Here is a 17,553-nt window from a genome sequence, read left to right as displayed (position 1 = left end):
TCACTGCGCAACGCCGAAATCTCGCGAGAGTGAATTGACCACAGTGACAGGTGCATTCCACAGGTTGATAATAACCGCTCATATCACAGGGGTTACGTGGGCATTACATTTGATGTTTAACTCAATTTCGACGTAAAAGCTGTAAGTAGCGTTATTTACGAACGTAACAACTACTGTAGAGAAAAAATAGCTGGTTGAACTTAAAAACTGTTGACAAAAAAGCACCAAGGACAGAAAAAAAGACTTTATTCGATGATTGATAGGCTAATGTTACACTATTTTTGCTAACTTTGACAATAGAGGGTAGCTACTTTTTAAAGAAAAAACATAACTTACACGACCACTCCGTTGTGTCAGTGATAGGCTAGATACAGTCAAATGTATTCATATATATATACAGTATCAGATAAATTCAGTTTGACCATCCTTATTCTCATCTTTGCTGTTTTCCAGTCCACCGCTCACTGTAATGGCCCAAATGCGAATTCCGATGACTGACCAACGGCTGGAAGACTGAATGTCTTCTCACTGTCATGACGACGCTCTCTGAATGATAGAAAGAAGAAATACAACCAATACGTGAGACCACTGTCTTAACTCCTATTAAAAGAAGACACTACATAAGATTTAATGACATCATTCATTTCAAAGCAAAACCTCCAAAGGAATATGGACTTAGAGCACAATAAAGGCACAAAAAACAAGAATTATCACGGACACAGTTTACAGCCTAATGTGTATATTTTAGGGCTAATTAAACTTTTTTTCTGCTAAGACAGGTGAAAGACTTGACTGTACTATTTGTCAACAGTGGTAAGTACTCAAATCCCTTACTTAAGAAAAATTACAAATACAGCAATGTAAAAATACTCAATTACAAGTAAAAGTCCTCCATGAAAAATCCAACTTCAGTAAAAGTACATAAGTATCAGCAGCAAAATGTACTTAAAATATTAAAGTAAAAGTACTATTTTTGGTCCATCTGACTGATAGATTATTATATATGACATCATTAAATTATTAATACTGAAGCATCAGTGTGTAAGCAGCATGTTACTGTTGTAGCTGCTGGAGGTGGAGCTAGTTTGAACTACTCTATATAAAGTTAGCTAGTTCAGTCAAGTGGTCCCCAACCCAGGGGTCAGGCCCCTCTGAAGGGTCACCAGATAAATCTGAGGGGTTGTGAGATGATTAATAGGAAATGAGAGAAGAAAAAACAAAGTTCTGATACACAAATCTGTTTTCAGTTTTTAGAATTTTTCTCTAATCTTTGATTTTTGGTGAAATATTGGATCATTTGAACGTTAATTGAGAGAAAAACATGAGAAGTTTAGAGGGAAAATCACAATTTGGTGGAACTATTAATAAGTTATATGTCCACAATGTGACCATGACTACACACTGCTTTTTGCAAGATGTCAAAAGACAAAAAGGTTGGAAACCACTGCTTTACACTTTAACAATGTGTTGTATTTTAAAAGTAGTACTAGTGGAGTAGAAAATACAATATTTCCTCTGAAATGTAGTGGAGTGGAAGTATAAAGTAGCATAAAATAGTAAAACAGTACCTCAAAATTATACTTAAGTATAGTACTTGAGTAAATGTACTTAGTTACTTTCCACCACTGTTTATCAATACAAAAAAGGTATACAAGTCTACTTCTGCATTCTGCTGTCATGATGGGAACTGTTACAGTTTTTCGAAAAACAGCTCCAGCTCTCCTCCTCAGGCCCAAGTTTTCCAGCTCCAGCTTTCTGATTTCCATCCGCATTGCGCTGATCACCTGGATGAGCTTCTGTTCGCTGTCCATGGTGCTGACTGCAAACACTTTCACCCTTTCTACATCTTTCTCATTGGCATTCAACCCACCACATGACCCCTTCTGACCTGTAAACACACAGTGTATCCCCACACTTACGTCCCTTATCATTTAAAGCTGATTTAAAAGCTTACCACTGGGTCAACAACGAAATAAGAAATCAATGAAAAAGCAACAATCTAGTCTGTCATCAGACTTTTGATAGTCTGGTCACTTGATGGGGTGAGTGTTATTTCCTTCTTAGTGATCTGATGCCTATCACTTTCCCTCCTCCTGTTAAATATTCATCTACTCTGTCAACGTAAAGCAACAATAGGTACTTGGGAGAGGCGTAGCCTGTGGTCTAGCATAGTCCATATCAAGGTGAAAGGGGGGGGGGGGACTGTTTCTCCTTTAAACTCCTCTCAATGTAACTAAAATCCATACAGGTAGACTTAGAAGGTTTTTATTCATATATAATGTCATCTTTGGCATCTAAACATTCAGCTCCCTTTTTTTTGCCACACTTTATTAGTATGTAAGATCATATATATCAAATTAGTCCTCTTAGCTCCCTCACTGATATTGTTATTATTATGGTTCACACAAACAACCTCTCTGCATCACTCACATGAAAAAAAGCACATACTCTTTAAACTCACAACACAATGAGAATAATTGTAATGAATAATCAGATGGCTAGTGCTTTTGTTTATAAGCATGTCTGTGTGTGTGTATATGTCTGTGATTGTGTATTTACTGCATGCTGCCTCACAGTAAGAACACCTATGCCTACGCAGTATATTTTGAAGAGAGAATATGACCCTGTGAGCATCTGGATGGTGCTGCTCTGCTGCTCTCTAGTGTCCGGTAGTCCCAGCACCGAGAGTAACCCAACACCAAGATGAAAACTATTGTTTCACTGACCTCTTCTGGTTGAAAGCCTCAAGTCTTTTGCACCTCTGACCACAACAGTAATTTCAGAGTATGCTGAACACACCCTGACTACTCTTTCTCAAAGAGGAATTAACACATTAGGCGACACTTGCTCCCCATTAGAGTGTTAAATAGCTTCTGTGACAAGGACACTGACGGAGACCAGTAGACATAAAAACATGAGTGATAAGCACAGGTGATGTCCTGAGGGGAGACAGACAAATAAAGAAAGTACTGTTTAATGGTACAGTGTTGCCCTTACAGACACGTACAGAAGATTGTAATATTACAATCTTCTGTACGTGTCTGTACACTATGTCTTTCTGTAATTATTACAGAAAGACATAGAGTTCTGACAGCCTTTCTGTGCATATTACTATTGAGGTTAATCAGCTTGTAGTTTCATTTTGAATCACTCAGGAAGACTTGTGGTTGTACAGGGTTTTTTATATATCGGATGTAGGTGGATATATCACCAGATATGTTTTTTATTGCTGACATAAGTGTTTTAAACTTGGTTAACCTTGCTGGTGGATTTTTCTCTATCTTGTGAAAAAGCAGTGTGTGGATTACACCAGCAACCTCAGCAGCAAATTCAGTTGTAGTGGGTCTGTCTGATCAAATGACATATCATGACCACATTTGTTCATCCCAAAAAAATGAGATAAAACACCATCTCTGATATTTGATGATGTGCTGTTTGTCACTGTGAAGTCCCTGCTGATTTCTCCTATAATCATGCTTGATGACACTGTTTTCTATGGCACGCATTTGAGCAGCTGAATGTAGCATAATATCACGTTGCCTGTTTGCTTGTGCCGTGTTTTGACACCACGTTACATACTTTAAGTTCCTCCCTTTTCACAGTGTGGTATGTAAGCTGTTTGTGTGCTGATAACAACCCCCTCAGTCACTGAGAGATAAACTCCTCTCGCTGCTGTAGAGACAGCTAACACAAGATGCTGACAGCTTACATGACAGAAATGCATTGTGATTGTGGAAACAAAGACTCTGCTGCGTAAAAATAATGTTAAATGGACTCAGATATTACTATTGCTGGGCACACACAAAGTCATCGTTTTCAACCACAATAACAGCAGCATTCATTAAAAAAATTATGTTTACTTTTGTTTGCACCATGTCATATGCAAGATGCCCAGCAGGTGGCATGTACTGTGGTGTGAGTGTTACAATATTAGGCCTAAAGTACTCAAGCTTCACTCCATGTGCAAGCACATGACATCCTCTAGCAGCAGAGTAAGCCCAAAGGACAACGGTATAAAGTGGTGCATTTGAAAGCAGAGGTAATTGATTTTTTGCAAGTGATTACAGAAGCAGAATTTAATACTCTGCTTTTGATTTCAGCTCTTTTCATCGTTGCTAGTTGCTTTGCAAACATGATACCAGGGGGTGAGGACAAATGCGGCTCCCTTCAGAATCCCGCACTCATCATTTTAGCCAAGTTGCTGTTGACCTGGTGCCAACACCACAAAACAGGACAAGTAATTTAATTTGCCACTGCTGCCGACCTTGAAGCAGGGAATGTAGGCTACCAGAATCCCAATGGGGAGGCTTGAAGAAAACGTTCTGGGAGCTGAGAGAGGGGTCAGACTGTTCTGCTTGTAGCATCACACACAGTCTCCTCACATCTAAAGGAATACTTTTGTCCTTCACGTTTGCATGCAGAGATTGGAGAGATTTGTCTATTTTTGTTTTAAATGGTAGGGTACTATGTCTGAGAGATAATGCGATAATGTTACCAATTAACGATTTCACTTTAGGTTTACCAGCTGCTTAAGCCAGAAGATCCTGTGTAAAACATCATAAGCTTTTAAGGGTAACATCATTATGATACAATCTCTAATAGTCACAGTCAAGGCTATGGTTTTAAAGGTTGATACTGCTCTATATTTGTCTCTTTCCATGGCATAAAATCTGAAAAATGACAAGTATGCAGTGCTTGGCCCCCCCCCCTCAAAAATGTTACTTCAAAGTGGAAAATATTATGTAGCAGTGGTCAGGGAGTGAACTCCAGCATATAAACAGATGGCATGACTGGCCAATAAATCCAGTTAAAGATTAATATTGAGCTAGTCCTAGCCAAGATGTGAACCTATGTGAGCTTTATACCTCACAAACAGGGATTGGATCATGACTCACTGGATATATCACACTAAAGTCTAGAAAGTATCACCTCCCCATATGAGAGGTGCTAAATAAAACAAATAGCATTGGAGGGCATGAGAGATAAGATAAGATAAGATAGAATTTTATTAATCCCAAAGGAAATTCTTGTGCCAGAGGTCGCTCCAAAATTACAACATAAGAATAAAAACAATAGAGTAATAAATGTCAAGTGTATAAGGAGTAAATTCTAACACCGTTGACTAATAGAATAGCAATAAAAGTAAGATACATTTAGTAAAATAAATAAAGTAAAACAGAAAATATTGCACATGATATTGAAAAGTGATATTGGCAATTATATTGAAAAAATATTAAAAAGTAATATTGCATGATATTGAAAAGTAATATTGCACATGATATTGAAAAAGTAAAAGGATCTTGGACATACTATAAACGTATCTGCTGTTATTATGTGATACATGCCAAGAATGTCTCATGGTACTTCTGTCAGTAATATTTACATATTGTATCTCAGCAAATATGTAACAAGACATGATATTTTAGTGCATTTGCATCTCTTTTGATGTGATCACATACCATAAAAATTCATGTGTCTTGAAAAGCCTTGCAGAAGTTCAGAACATCAACTTAGAAATTGCTTGGTCATTGTGTAATCACACAGTTATTTTAACTTGTCGCCACAATGACAACGATGATATGACATTAAGAGGTTAGGTAAATTCTCAAATCCCCTAAGTAAAACAAGCGTGCTGTAACGTTGTAACATGTTGGTAATGTCTCATATGCAGGCGCATTCCCAATTCCATCTCTCATCACCCGGAGGGAACAAATGTCCTCTTTCAGCCATGTGATGTGATCTGATCGTAATTGCGGTCATAACTTGTTGCTCCATCGAAGTGACATCTTAAATCACCCTGGTGAAAATATCGTGGGTCAGAATTCAATATTGGTCGTAAAATCTAAATATAAGGCCCCCGAGACTAAGCTGTTTCGCAGAGCGCTGCGGTAGCTGTCTGGCAAGAACACACGCAGGGTAATAATAAGGCCTGAAAGCGGAGTCCTTGGAGGAGAGGAAGAGAGCTTCTGCTATTGAGATTATTAGTATAATATTTGTGAAATGGTATAATGGTGTTTAGAAAATCAAAGGCTGAGGAAGCTATTTGAAAGGAATTTTTGTATCCTGTACTATGTGTCCTTGTCATCCAGCATGCCAGTGTTTCAAATAGAGACCTGTAGGTTTTCCAGCCACTCGGCACTGTCTTTAATAACATAGCTCATAGCCACGGTCCCATCCAACAGCCTTCATTATGACTCAGTAATCATAGACTACATTTGTTTTTCTTTTCCTCTCCACTCTCTCTATCTCGCTCTTTATAGGCTTCTGTCTTTCACCCCCTCTGTTTGTCTTCCTCCGAGCAAGACGAATCCAGTAGCGAGCAAGAGCCGCTAGTGGAGAAAGTGTTTGTTGACTTTTCGGCACAGACTGGTGCTCTGTAGGGGAGCAGTCTGTTATTTATGGCTCAGGGCCTTATGTGATTGGCTGAGGAGAGATATAATTATGTCTGGCGCTCAGCTTTGCTAGTTTTAGAATTACAATAGATGCCATGTTGAGTTCACTGGTTGCTAGGTTACTAAGTGGAGGGTCCTCTACTGTATAGAAAATGTTTGTGATATTTTGTCTGGTGGTTTAACCTTTTTCCATACTTACCCTTGGTCCTAGTAAGTTCTCCCCAATGAAGTGAAGCTGCTTAACACTGGGCAATGTAATGAGTTGATACTGTGTGGGATTTTGTTCATATTAATCTCTTGATATAGCGTCAATGCCTTACAACCAAGTGTTATAGGTGAATAAAATGAATAATGAATAGCTTTACCTGTAATTTATCACATCTCAATGTGTTTCTGTGTAAACATCTTCTAATAGTCCCACTATTTTCTTTTATGGCAACAAATATAAACAAAGGCAAAAGGAAATTCAAATCTTAATATGTACATTTGAAGCGTTGTTAAAGGAAATTGTTATAAATGGTGTGTATTTCAGTATACAGTGTACAAATTGCAACAATTAATGTTTAGCAAAAAATTTGGATGATTGATGGCTAAACACAATTTAGTACAACCCACTCTGGTTCTTTATTTGTTGTTTATTATTAATAAACTACTTTTCCACTGGATGACTTAGCTATAGTCTGAATCAATCGGCAAGACAGGCACAAATTAAACACCATCAGACGACTATAATTTTATGTTTTGTCAATGTCACTTCAATAGCGTCTAACAGTGAAGTTTCTTCACTGACTTCTTGACTGTATATCAAAGTGATTGTATTTTCTCAGCTCACATAAATGATCTTAAATGGTAGATAAGTATCTAAAAAACTGATGGAATTTCCAGTGAACTGTACTATACATGGGGGTGAGAAAGGTTTTGATATAGAAGAGGCAAGATAAACAAGTCTCAACAGCTTTCTTAATGGTCCGTGAAGGTTTTGATTTACAGCCAAAGATTTAATAAAACACCTTTTTTTTTTAATAGAAATTATAATACGCAATTCCTGCAAAGGGAGTTTAATTGAATTAATAGTTGTCCATGACACAAAAGTCATGAATAATTCTCTTTATAAAAACAGTTACTAATGGATATTGCCGTAGTTGCCTTTATCTCCTCATTATGCGGGCTGGTCAAACAGAGACCCTGAATAGACTAATGGGATTATGTCAGTGTGAATAGGTCTTTTCTGGGGTTATTCCACACACTTCAGTAAAATTGCAGCCATGTATGTGTGTGTTCCCCATAGGATGGTGGGAGGTGAAGATGAGACTTCAGCACTCCACCATAGATAATCCTATTGTGTATTCCATAGCATGGCTTATGTGATCACTGTCTTAAATAATACATGTGTAGTCATATCACTAGTAGAAAACACAGGGATGGGAAGGGAGTAGAGGCTCGATGAGTAATCCTCATCTAATCCATTTATTTTGAATACAGGGGCTGCCACGGTTAATAAATAGTGACGTGTCTATCATTTTCATGAGTGTGCAAAGTCGCAGTGCTGCCTTGTCCTGTTGCTTTTTACTTTTTAGTGTTGTTTGTCTTTAAAGAAGACACATTAACACATTTAATTTAGCTTATTTTAATATGCTTTTTAAGCAAATGCCTTGTATATCAGGCTAATTTAATTAGTGTAATAAATATGTTTTCATTTACAGGTTTATTTATACCACACAAGTTGGGAAGTAATCAATTCATTTTTAAATTCCCAAAATAGAATGTGGTGTATTTTGTTGTCATGGAAGATGTGGCTACTCTTTCTCCCTGTCACATGAAAATCAGCCAGATCACGATGGAGAAGAAAATACACTTCTAGGTCGACAGCATCAAGTTTCAGTGCAGACCGGGGTTATTAAAGATTACATGACACAGTGTCAGGGCCTGGCTGAGTGGATAGTGTAAGTATAGACCCTCTGATTAGTCCTCTCTTCACACCTAATTACTGGTGTGATTTTATGACAAGCTGTTGTGATAGTGGGCAACGGACAGTCGTATTGAAGTCATTTACAGGGCCAAGCTGTCCATGTATTTACTGAAAGTGATGTAAAGATAAGATAGATGTAATAGTGTCCAAACGGGCAAATTACCTAAGCTCACAGTAGGAATAATTTCACACTGTGCAAGTATACAACTATTAGAACTGGATAATAATTAAAATGGCACCTCTATATAACAAATTTTGATTGTCACCTCACTCACTCTCTCCAGCTCCTTAGTGTAGATAGGAATGCGGTAGTGCCACTTGCAGACTGCAGTGTCCATGGAGCCCTAAAAAGGGAAGGAGTCTCACTCTGATTCCTGGCAGCTCGTGGAGGAGTGAAGGCTAAATTAGGCCTGGTTTCATTGACTTCCAATCCCCTGAGTCTCACCAGCCCTGCAGCCCAGAGGAGGGGAGGCCGGCTGGTGCTCAGGGCCTCTGATGCTTCCTCAGAACTACACCAGGCACTGCCTGGTAAGTTTAAGTGTCAGTTTTAGAGATGATGTGCCAAGAAAGCTTGATATTAGAGGTTACATCTCCTGATAATATTCTGAGGAAATGGAAAAGAGACAGTAGTCATATCAAAAGTTTTGTGATATTTACCATTTTTCAATAAATCACCCTCCTTATCAACTTTAGTGATAGTATAATTAAACAAACACAATGATTATGTATTCTACTCTGTGGGTTTCTGTCCAAAAAACTGCTGTATTGCTTTATGGCAGTGGGTCCCAACCGGTTTGGCTTGTGAGCCCTTAGGGCAGTGTCCACCTGTGTCCCCACAACACAAGCTATGGCCATCGTGTGAACAGAGCTTATTAAGATTTTTTCCTCTGAAGGACTTTTAGAGACATGAGGCTGTAAAAAAAAAGAAAGAAACAAACAAAAATTAGAAAAAAGGTGTAGAAACAGAAAGAGTAACAGAAAGCACTTCTTTATGGTACTTTATGGTAGAAGACTGAAAGAGTTCTGCTAAACTTTCAGCACAAATTAAGTATCGACAGATTATAGCCTTCAACTCCACCTTTGGCGAGGTATTGCCTGGCTTCACCTTAACTCTGGGGTGCCCCATCAATCCTGAATTAATGTACCCTAACAGTTTGTTAGAACTACACAGGCCTATGTGTATAGATGTTCAGCTTTTAATTAAATTGCAAAATATTGTCAAATAGTGCACTAATTGATTCAATTTAACACAAAGAAAACTGGAGATGCATTTTCATTGTTTTGTAATACATAATATGTCACCAGAATGCCAGAAATAAGGTCTCTGAAACTGTCAAATTTGTCATGGAAGACCACAATATCCTTATTTTCCCTGAAAACCTTGTTATTAGTAGCCTCAAGTATGTACTGCAATAGCAAAATTAATTTTGCAACATGAAGTGACATGCAGTATCTTTCAAATATGTGGTCTCAAATTTGACACAATAACACTGACATGAGACACTAGTCAGCAACTGTCTGCCTTCCACTTGTCTCTGCTCTTTCCCCTTTGCTGTGCTGTCCAGTGTGATTGACCTAGTCTCTTTCTCTGTGCTGGCAGTCGGAGACAGGTGCTGAGTGCTGCTGAGTGTTGCTGTGTGTGTGTGGGCTCCAGGGGCCTGGTTCGACATTCCAGTGATAGTTTGATAGACAGGAAGGAGAGGAGGCCAAATGCCCACACCAACCTGACTGAAGAAGAACTGAGGGGGTAAGTTAAATCCTGTGATGATGTACCTGCCATGTGGGTATTGTGATAACATATTGCAAGTCCCCTTTCTTTTTTAAGTTTCTCAACAGCAACCTTTGCAACACCCCACTTCCTGATTTAGAAAGCTGTTTCACCGCTTATCTCGCTGGCTGCAAACTGCTCTAATGTCACAGGCACTTCCTCTTTTCACGCACTCTCAGGCTGCAAGCATGCGGACATGCCTGTGTGCGCATATATATTATAAACAAAGCGCATACAGTTGTGAAAATGGAGGGAAAGAGGAAGTTACAAAAAGGGGATGCAGAAAGAGGCGGGGAAAATAACAAGGTGACCATATTTGGCATCAGTAGATAATGCAAGCAGAAGATGCAAATTAGATAAGGAGTGGTTGTCATGGAGACTTGATGTTGCGCAGTGATGGTTCGCTGTAAACCTGACCACATTTGTGGTATGGCCGTTGCTAAGCAGAAGGTGCTATTATGAGTGAGCGAGAGAACGGAGTGAGAGAAGTAGAGGAAGAGAGAAAACAAGATGTTAGTTTATCCCGCAATGCATTGCGTCAGCATGACCTGTGTTGAAGTGGCTTCGTCTGTCCCAGTGGCACATCAGCACTAGACAGACACACAGGTAAGCTCACTTCTGTAAAGTCACTATCTGTAGGATTAAGAATTTGTAGATTGTTTTAAATTATTTAATTGTGAGATGGTTTATGGTGTTATTTGTGTTTAATTTTTGTTTTGTTGTTGTTTTTTATTTATTTATTTAGATTTTGTAGCTGTGTCATTGGTGGTAGTTTCCTCTCCCCGTAGAACTTATTTTCGATGATACTTTGCACGGAAGGAAAGTTTCTCTGTCACATGCGCAGTATTTTGCTCTTTATATAACAGTGTCCAACTCGTCTCCGTACTGTAAAGGATAGGTGAATCTCTGATTTGTAAGGGAAATTTATTTAATATTTGACTGTTTGCAGCCGTATAACTGAAGGCTACATTTAGACAGAAGAATTGCTGGAAGCCCAAGTTAAAAGGCCTCTTTGCAAAGGGTGTTTCCATTCGTTTTCATTTTATCTCCAAGATAAGCTTCAAGCTTGAATGGTGCATACACACACACATACACACACACACACACATACACGGTGGTGTCAGATGAGGACAAGACAGTGTGCTATTTCCTCTCTCTGTATTTCAAACCTGACAGCTTGAATTGCACCTGCTTCCCCTCTACTGCGTCAAAGTGGAAAGAAGTAAAAAGAAAAACCACAAAGTATGCAGCAAAGAGACTGCTAAATTCACACTAGAAGGTGTTTTTTGTCAGCATTCACACATCTACAATTTGTCCCACTTTTTTTGTACGTTTTAGTAATGTCTAGCATATTTATAATGTTGCTGTGTATGCGGGGTACTCCTCACTCTATCCCAAAATAACATGCAATGCAACGAGGAACCATTTTAAGTGTAGAAATTATTTAAAAGCATTATTTTGCTTCTTGATTCTGCAGCCACCAAAATAAATTATAGTTAAATGGCTGAGGTTGAATGCAACTCCCTGCTGTGGACCTTTCTGCAAGACTGTGTACTGTTGCAGTTGTTGCTGTGATGGTCTGTAATGGGAGTGTAATGTGTATTTGCGGCCTTAGTGATAGATGAGCTGTCAGAGTTTGGCACACAAAGGCTCTGGGACATTTCCTCAGTGGAGTGAGAGTTCACATCAGCCAGCCAGTGTCATTTACAGAGGGCTGGGAAATAGCAGAGCGCTGAGATGATAGGGAAGCCTTAAGGTGGAAAGTTACGTTCATCAGGGAGGAGGGGGAGAAAATAAGGGCGTGGGGAGGGTGGGGGGTGGGGGGCAAAGGTGAAGGGTTAGGATTTGATAGTTTGACAGAGTTAGAGGGGTCACTCATGCCAGGCCATGTTGACTTTGGGCTCATGTGACTGATGAAAATGGATGTTTGAGTGAGTTTCCAGAATATTCTGAGCTCTCTACTTTTTTTTTTTTTTTACCTACTCTCTTAATAGAGCAGTCCAGCAGTTTATTACAATACTTTCATACATCTGAAGGACTTGAAAAAGACAGATAATAAAAAAAAGAATGATGCTTCATATGGATCAAGCTCCAAAGACTGCTGGAGGCCACAAAATCCCATGAAGGGTTACGATTACTTGATAGTAACATTAAAAGTTATTGCCTTAGACTTGACAAAGCTCCCTTCACGGCCTCAGAGGACATTATAAAACTGTCTTCACAGGCTGATAAGTTCTCACTATGACCAGTTAACTGATCTTGATGTGTAAAATCAGTGGAATTCCCCTTTAACTACACCACACCTCTTCCTGTTTTCAGTTGGTTAACATTAGTATGTGTGTGAACAGTTGCATGTTGATTCCTGTTGCTCTTTGCTCACACTTAAACAACTCTGGGGCCTCATTGATTTCCAAGAGAGAACAACGGTCACGTCATCGTCTTATCTGTGAGACACAAGACATGTAGGACAGAAAGTTAAAACATGTGGCTGATTTCACTTTAGATAAAGAAATATGAACTAGAAAAGGAGAAATAGGTCCCTGTTGTACATTTGATCAGATAGTATGCAGAATAAAACTTGAAAGTATTGCTTATAGAACCTAATGAGCAAACCATCTAGTAATGGCAAAGCTCATACTTCTAATTGAATGAGGCAAATATGGTCCTGCGGCTTGTGACAAATAGACAAGTGGTTGTGGTTCTCTTGGTGGAGAAATTCAGAGGAATTAAGATGTAGTCATAAGTGTGCGAAAGTGATGAAAAGACAGACTCAGGCAGCATTCAATGAATGAAAATGAATAGGAAATATGGACTAGCAGGACAGAGAAAAAAAAAAAAGAAAGAAATACTGGCGTACACTCAGCTGCAGTAGAAGAGGGGAAATTCCACGTCAGTGTCTGAGTTTCGCAGAGAGCCCAGATCTTTGGAGGCATTGCTAATATGTCTCATATTAAGCCAGAGCAACATCAATCAACATGTTTCTTCATTATGGGTCAAGGAAATCTCCATTTGGAGGTTAGAGTGACCTACTGCTTCCATTGATCAGATATCAGACTGCTCTGCTAATCTGAAAGACACATATGTGCTCTAGCGGGCCTGTTTCCATGGTTGAAAATAGGTCTCCTTCCATCACTAATGAATGATGGTTGGAATTAGTTCAAGGCATGTACTGGGCTGTTATAGCTAATAATACCACTATATCTCTATCAAAATTTACTATGAATCATAGTACTATGATATCTTTCTTTTGTCGGACGTATAAAACATGCTCCCCTTTTTTCTCTGTGCGATTTCACATTCACATTGTGTCCGAATATTAGCTATGTAAAGGGTTAGCACTGCAGCTGGGGCTCTACCACAGATTGTCACTCGGGGTTTAAGGGACTGTTGTGTAAATTAGAGATGACTTATCACCAGCTTTGTATTAAACAGAGCTGTGCAGCAGTAGAAACTGGTCCAGATAGGGAGGGAAAAGGTGGAACAGAAAGAGAGCTGAGGCATGGCAGTTTTACATACGAGAAAGGCATTGGGTTTTGTTTTTGTTTTTTGCAGTATTATAAATACACATGCAAATAAACCAAAGAAAGACAGAGTTCTTAGATCTGTCTATGTCCAGGCTCATTTATCAGCATGCACATTAGACTATGGATGCAGATGTGTTTATCTCAGACAAACTGAATCGGCCTACAGTGTGTTGGATTTGCCTGGTTACGTATTTAAATGAAAAGACATTGCAAAGCTAATTTCCAATGTTTCAAAGAGTGAGAATGCACTTTCTCCTTGATCACAATCAAATGATGTGAGTCATAGACAAGATGCAGGATCAGTCACAAAACTTGGTGTCAGCACACAATTTAAAATCTGTAAGGATTCCTGCAGAGGCCAGGGCTACTATCTTCATGGCTACCGGATATTGCAGCATCAAATCCAAATCAAATTCTTGAAGGCTCCTTTAGCCTCTCTGGCATTCCCCTGGATGCAAGGTTTGTGGTGGCAGAAGCCTTGAGTCACCACAATACAGGAGAGTTGGCAGCAGCAGTTGCTTCAGTGCTGTCTCTGTTAGCCTTTTTATAATATGTTGCTGACCTGCAACCAAACTGCGCTGGTCTGCATCTTTGTGAATTCTCCTTTCTCGAGCATCCACAAGCTCTATGTTACTCTGAATGTATAACTAGGGTAGTCCAGTTTGATTTAGTGCAGTCCAGTGTGTCCTGCTTTTATGTGGGTGTGAGGCTGAGCTGAGGTGTCTGAGGGTTACATGCCACAGCAGAAATTTAGTATGAAAGAAGGAGAGGGGGGATCCGGACAGAAGCCAGACCTAATCTGCCACAACCTCCCAGTAATTTTTTCCATAATTCTTTACTCCACATCCCTTAATCTTTTCAGTCTTTCCAGCTGCTTTTTTCTCCTCTCTTTCTTCTTCCTCCTTACCTCTTCTCATCTCTTGTATCAGTAGTGTCTGTCTCACCCTTTCCTCCCTGGATTGTATTTAACATCCAATCTTTTATTTCTGATGCCGTCCCGCACTCTGCATAGTCTTTCTTTACTTTTGTGTTTATCTTGTCACTCATTTTCCTTCTTTCTCTCCTTCTTTATATTCTTGCTGTGTTTTCGAAATCCTTCCTCCCTCTCTCTTCCCTCTCTCCTTCCTCAGCCTGACTGGATAGGCAAGGGCAGTGTTTCTGTAACTGAGCCAGCACTTCCTGGTGTTGTTTTAGGGGGGGCGTGGCCAGCGTTCAGCGAAGAAGAGAGGGAGGGAGAGGGGACTGCAGGATCTGTATGCCCAGTGCAGGCAGTGTTCCCTCCTCCTCCTCCTCTTCCTCCTCCTCCTCCTCCTCCACAGCTGTTGCTACTGCCGCCCAGCGAACACCACTTTCCTCGGGCAGCAGACAGACAATCCAGAGGCTGGGGAGTCAGTAGAGACACAGCCCAGCTCGTCTCAGCACAGCTCAGCACAGCCCAGCTCAGCCACTTCAAGAGGCAGGGGAGGGGAGACACTAGCGCACACAGCCAGCGCTGCAACACGCACACAATCACACAGACAAACACTCCTCCTCTCTCGCTCTCCCTCTCTCTCTCACTCTGGTCGGCTTGGCTCCGCACAGCTCCTCTACTCATTCGCTGCTGATTCACTCGCTCACTCGCTTGCCTCTCTTCTGCCAGTCGCTCTGCCTTGCTGCGCTCTGCCTGCCTGCCTGAGAATGGTCCAGCCGGTGCCTGGGGGTCTGCTGTCGCAGCCTGTCTGAACGCATAAACACACAGAGTCAATCGACACGCGGAAGCACACACACACACAAACTGGAGAGCAATGTGAGAGGTAAGAGCTTGGTTCATAACCCTCCTCCCTGTCTCATTGGTTTATCTAGATCTTTCCTCCTGTGTGTGCTGCAGTCTTTACTTTCCAAAGTAAGCGCCTGTGCATTGGAGCATAGGTAGAGATATGGGGATTGTTTGCCTTAGTGTCTGCCGTGTGTGTGTGTGTGTTCAGTATGTGGGCCACAGGGTTAACATCTATTTGTTACGGCTTGTTTTATAGATATAGGCACACACACACATGCACGAACACACTCACCCAGTAAGACACATTCTTGGCTCAAAGCAGACAGTCACACAATAGCTACTTCCTGAGGGTAGCGCTAGTTAGCAAGAAAATTTTCTGCTGTGTGTGTGCGCACGCGCACGCGCGTGTGTGTGTGTGTGTGGAGGGCCGTGGTTGTTCCAGGAAGCAGTGGAGAGGATCAATAGATCGCCCACTCAGCTTTCATTCCCTCCGTCTGACTCAACATTGAACATGTTTGGAGATATCCTGCAGGGCTTGGTTAACAAGGAGAATGGTAAAATTTGATTCTCTTTTACCGCTTCTCTCCCTTGCTGCGTCAGCCTAAGGGGGAAGCATGGTTTTGCATGTGTGTGTGTCCTGTATGTGTGTTTCTACTTGTGTGTGCTGTGTAAGACAAACTCCCGCCCCGCTGCATGTAAATTATGTGTGACATGTGAAGCTGCTGCTACCTTATATGGTGAGCACTGTATTTCAGTACAGTAGAATCTTGCCAAGCATTCCCGGGTCGCGGGAGGAGAGAGTGTGTGAGAGGGTGACTCTGTCTGTGGGAGTGTGTGCGTTAGTTTGTGTGTGTGACTAAGTGAGTGTTTGCATGCGTCTGACAGAGGGGGAGTTTCTGAAAGAGAGGAAAGAAAGTTGAAGAGAGAAGCAAAGAGAGGCAAGAACGAGACAGTGAGAGAGAGAGACCCAGCAAATGGAGGGATTTTACTTGTCGATGTTTAAACTGGACTGAAAGTAAGTAGTTCTGTACTTTATTAAGACTTTGGGACGTTACGTGAGATTGCCCGCAATGGTTTTCTGTCTCTCAGGAGTTAAGTTTGTCTGTGTGGATCATGCTAAGGTAAACAGACCGTTTTCTTATGTACGGTAGTATGCGGCGTGGTTTGTCAGACTCAAATACCATAATTTCACATTTTTTGCGGACATTGGTAAAATACAGAATGGTAGGAGAAAGCCAGAGGATCTTAAGAGCTTTAAAGTTTAGCGATCCTCCCCTCTTCTCCACTTTTTGTCCGTCTCTTCACTACCTCTGCCCTCCCTCCCCCTCATGTCTCTGGGTTTCCTCTTGGTGGTGTGTCCGTGGTTGGGGCAATGATGAGGAATGTTGTTGTTGTGACTTAGAGGGATTCAGAGTGGCTCAGACAGTAGCGCACACACACACACACACACACACACACACACACACACACACACACACACACACACATATATACTGTATACAATAACAAGTATGTACACATATGCAAGCATGCGCAACACAGACAGATGTGTGGCAGATTACATTGTTGAGACTTTGGTAGCTCTGCTGCAGGTAGACGTACAATTTTTGTCAAGCAGAAGGCTGAGGAACGTGTTGTTGTTGTTAATGTGGATGTTGTGGCTATTAATATCAACAATAACATTGCTCTCTATGTGTATGATTGTATATGTGTGCGAATTCAGGTGAAATCGCTGTCCATTTATGTGTGTAGCCTATGATCTAGGATCTGCCCTACAGACAGGATTACATGCTTGGCTGCATCTGTGCTGACAGGTTAAGCCTTTATTACATGAGGGCTTCTCTGTATGTTCCTACTGTGTTATGACCACATTTCAACCCCTCTGAGCAAAAGTTTGACACAACTTTAGCAGAGTTAAGACACCTTCCACATAACGAAATTCTAAGCTAAGCTAAAATGAATCACTTCTACCACTGTCACAGACAAGATTCCTTATTGCACCAGTAATTGAATGTCTCATTAACCTTCTCTAAAATTTATGCATTTCTACTCTTTTCAAGTAACTAATTATCAGGCTTCTGTCTATCAGACATTGAAGTATAGACTAAACTAAACCAGTGTCCACCGGTATGTGAACCACAGAC

General features: G+C 40.6%; 1 protein-coding gene and 1 long non-coding RNA gene across 30 annotated transcripts in view; both read left to right on the top strand.

Annotated features, from left to right (window-relative positions):
* The first annotated feature begins 33 nt into the window (after positions 1-33).
* On the top strand, positions 34-5,263 carry LOC137194141 (uncharacterized). Its single transcript, XR_010930930.1, has 2 exons — positions 34-141; positions 454-5,263. It is a non-coding gene; the product is annotated as an uncharacterized lncRNA (long non-coding RNA).
* A 4,698-nt stretch (positions 5,264-9,961) lies between these two features.
* LOC137194136 (muscleblind-like protein 1) overlaps positions 9,962-17,553 on the top strand; it is a 44,088-nt gene continuing 36,496 nt past the window's right edge. For 4 of the 29 annotated variants that reach the window (XM_067605733.1, XM_067605719.1, XM_067605716.1 and 1 more), the window contains exon 1: positions 14,986-15,446. The gene's annotated coding sequence lies outside the window, so the exon portion shown is untranslated. Of the gene's footprint in view, positions 10,109-10,541; positions 10,736-14,980; positions 15,447-15,539; positions 15,964-16,195; positions 16,425-17,553 lie in introns of those variants that run through there. The other 25 variants (XM_067605735.1, XM_067605723.1, XM_067605721.1 and 22 more) reach the window with 13 other exon arrangements.

This window comes from Thunnus thynnus, chromosome 12 (assembly GCF_963924715.1).
Source record: "Thunnus thynnus chromosome 12, fThuThy2.1, whole genome shotgun sequence".
NCBI lineage: Eukaryota > Metazoa > Chordata > Actinopteri > Scombriformes > Scombridae > Thunnus > Thunnus thynnus.
Note: the sequence above shows the minus strand (reverse complement) of the source record. Positions and strands in the feature narration are given on the sequence as shown.